The following is a 3,751-nucleotide window of genomic DNA, read 5'->3' on the forward strand; positions in this document are numbered from 1 at the left end:
TCAGGGCCCCTTTGACCCGTTGCTAGACCAACTACCATGTGAGGGAACTGGGGTGCATCTGCAGTAGATCTTCTGGTTTGACTCACCATTTTTGAAGCGGTTGAAGGTTTGAGGTAGAAGATGAAGGTTGAAAGATGAAGAGAGATCGAGAGAGAAATCGAGGATAAGCGGTTTTTGAAAAGCAGAGAGAGCGAGAGTAAAAACCGGAAGTGAAAGAGATCGTGTGTGTATAGTGGGTTTTGACAAATAACGTTGTTGATTCAAAAAGCAATTTAAGATCAACGGTTGAAATTAAGATAGATAGTAACAGTAAATACACAAATCACACCAGGAGAGAAGCACATCTACACGCAATCATAACAGACTGTCAACGGGCCAAGGAACTATGCATCAGAAATACTGAACACGTGTTGCTGTCTCAGCTTCAGAGTCAGTACCAGTGGGTACACACACTCTGATTGGAGTTACCTTCTGGACTAGACATCTTCTGATCAAGAAGTATCATAGTCAGAGGTTCTGATCCATCTTCACTCTGGACAAAGGTCCATGTTTAGATTTTTCAGAATAAAATTAAATCTATCCTCTGCTAAGGGCTTTGTAAAGATATCTGCCCATTGATGGTCAGTATCAACAAACTTCAGAAGAAGTACGCCCTTCTGTACATAATCTCTAATAAAGTGATACTTTACCTCAATGTGCTTTGCCCTTGAATGCAGGATAGGATTCTTACTCAATGAGATTGCAGCAGTGTTATCACAATAGATTGGGATATTGCTCTCAAGGATCTGATAATCCTCCAGCTGATGTTTCATCCAGAGCATCTGAGTGCTGCATATTGCTGCTGAGATATATTCTGCCTCTGCAGTTGATAGTGCAATGGTTGATTGCCTCTTGCTTGCCCATGAGACTAGATTGCTTCCCAGAAATTGACAATTTCCGGAAGTACTTTTTCTCTCTGTTCTATCTCCAGCATAATCAGCATCACAGTAACCTGAAAGCTTATACTCTGATGTTTTCTTATACATCAAGCCAAGGTTAGTGGTGCCTTTCAGATACCTTAGGATCCTCTTAACAGCAGTTAAGTGGGTTTCCCTTGGATCTGATTGGAAACGAGCACATAAATGAACACTAAATAGTATGTCTGGCCTAGATGCAGTTAAGTATAGAAGTGAACCTATCATGCCACGATAGAGCTTCTGACATACTTTACCACTTTTATCTTCTTTTTCCAGAATGCATGTAGGATGCATTGGAGTCTTGGCCACTGTAGATTCCAGCATATTGAACTTCTTCAGAAGTTCTTTAGTGTACTTGCTCTGATGGATATATGTTCCTTCTGGTGTTTGATCAACTTGTATTCCCAGAAAGTACTTTAATTCTCCCATCATACTCATCTCAAATTCAGCCTGCATCATCTCAGAAAATTCTTTGCATAGGGATTGATTAGCAGAACCAAATATAATATCATCAACATAAATTTGCACAATTAAGATATCATCTTTATAAGTCTTGCAAAAAAGAGTTGTATCTACTTTACCCCTTACAAACTTATTCTCCAGAAGGAATGAGCTAAGTCTCTCATACCATGCTCTGGGAGCTTGCTTCAGACCGTAGAGTGATTTCTTCAATTTGAACACATGGTCTGGTTTCTTCTCATCTTCAAAACCTGGGGGTTGATGAACATAGACTTCCTCTGAGATATAACCATTTAGGAAGGCACTCTTTACGTCCATCTGATGTAGAACTATGTTGTGATTTACTGAGAAAGAGATCAACAGTCTGATTGCCTCCAGTCTTGCTACTGGAGCAAATGTTTCAGTGTAGTCTATTCCTTCCTGCTGGCTGTAGCCTTGAGCAACTAGCCTTGCCTTGTTTCTGACTACATCTCCTTTCTCATTCAGCTTGTTTCTGAATACCCATTTCGTTCCAATAACATGGACACTCTCAGGCTTCTTCACTAAGCTCCAAACATCGTTCTTGGAAAATTGATTCAATTCTTCTTCCATGGCCAGAATCCAATCCTTGTCCTGAAGAGCTTCATCTATGGACTTGGGTTCAATTAAGGACACCAATCCTTTCAGACTGAGCAAGGTCTCTTCAGAGGGTCTGAAGGCAGATCTGGTTCTGACTGGTTCGTCTTTGTTGCCCAAAATCAATTCCCTAGGGTGAGCTGCAGTGATTCTGCTCTTCTTCAGAGTTTGTGAGTTAGAGGGACCAGCTTCTTCCTCTGGTTCATCTTCCTCTGGCTCAGCTTCCTCTGGAGCTTTGCCTTTGTCAGAAACATTAATGCTTAAATCTGCAAACTTTTCAACTAGCTTTGACTGGTCAGAGTCAAGCTTATCGTCAAATCTAACATGAATAGATTCTTCAATAGTCTTAGCATCAGTATTATAAAATCTAAAACCTTTAGATCTCTCAGAATAACCGAGTAATAGACACTTAGAAGACTTAGCATCAAATTTATGCAATCTATCCTTAGTATTGAGAACATAACAAACACAGCCAAAAGGATGAAAATAAGAAATGTTGGGTTTTATGTTCTTCCACAATTCATAAGGAGTCTTATTCAGAATTGGTCTCACAGAGATTCTGTTCTGAATGTAACATGCTGTATTTACTGCCTCTGCCCAAAAGTGCTTAGCCATGCCAGTTTCTTGGAGCATGGTTCTAGCCATCTCCTGAAGAGTTCTGTTCTTCCTCTCAACAACACCGTTTTGTTGAGGAGTTCTGGGACAAGAGAAATCATGTGCAATTCCATAGGAATCAAACAGACTCTCAAACTTGTCATTCTCAAACTCTCCACCATGGTCACTTCTGACACGCACAATCCTACAAGCCTTCTCGTTTTGCACTTGAGCAATGAAGGTAGAGAACACAGCATGAGACTCATCCTTGCGGGTTAAAAACTTTACCCATGTCCAGCGGCTATAGTCATCAACGATAACCATCCCATATCTCTTGCCACCTATAGACTCAGTTTTCACTGGTCCAAAAAGGTCGATATGCAGAAGTTCTAACGGCCTTGAGGTTGAGACAACATTCTTTGACTTGAAAGGGACTTTTGTGAATTTGCCTTTCTAACATGCTTCACAAAGAGCGTCTGAAGAGAACTTCAGATTGGGTAAGCCCCTGACAAGGTTTAGCTTGCTCAGCTGAGAAATCTTTCTCATACTGGCATGCCCTAACCGTCTATGCCATACCCACTGCTCTTCATTAACAGACAGAAGGCACTTCACATTCTGAGCCTCCAACTCAGATAATCTGATCTTATAAATGTTGTTCTTCCTCTTGCTGTTAAACAGAACAGAGCCATCGATTTGACTTACAGCCCGGCAGGACTTTTGATTGAATATAACATCATAACCCTTGTCAGCTAATTGACTTATAGACAATAAGTTATGTGTTAAGCCGTCTACCAATAACACATTATCAATGCATGGACTACTATCTACACAAATAGTACCAGTACCAACAATTTTACCCTTTTCATTTCCTCCAAAGCCAACTTCGCCTCCAGGCTTAAGTTTCAGCTCTCGGAACATACGCCTTTCTCCCGTCATGTGACGCGAGCATCCACTGTCCAGATACCATGATTGGTGTTTCAGTGGAGCTATCAAGGATATCTGCAACATAGATAATCTTGTCCTTAGGTACCCACTTTCTGGGTCCTTTCTTGTTAGTTACCCCAGAGGTTCTGATCACCTTGGGTGTCTCAACATGATATTTTAAAGGAATATTTGCATGATATTTA

This window comes from Lotus japonicus, chromosome 5, assembly GCF_012489685.1.
Source record: "Lotus japonicus ecotype B-129 chromosome 5, LjGifu_v1.2".
NCBI lineage: Eukaryota > Viridiplantae > Streptophyta > Magnoliopsida > Fabales > Fabaceae > Lotus > Lotus japonicus.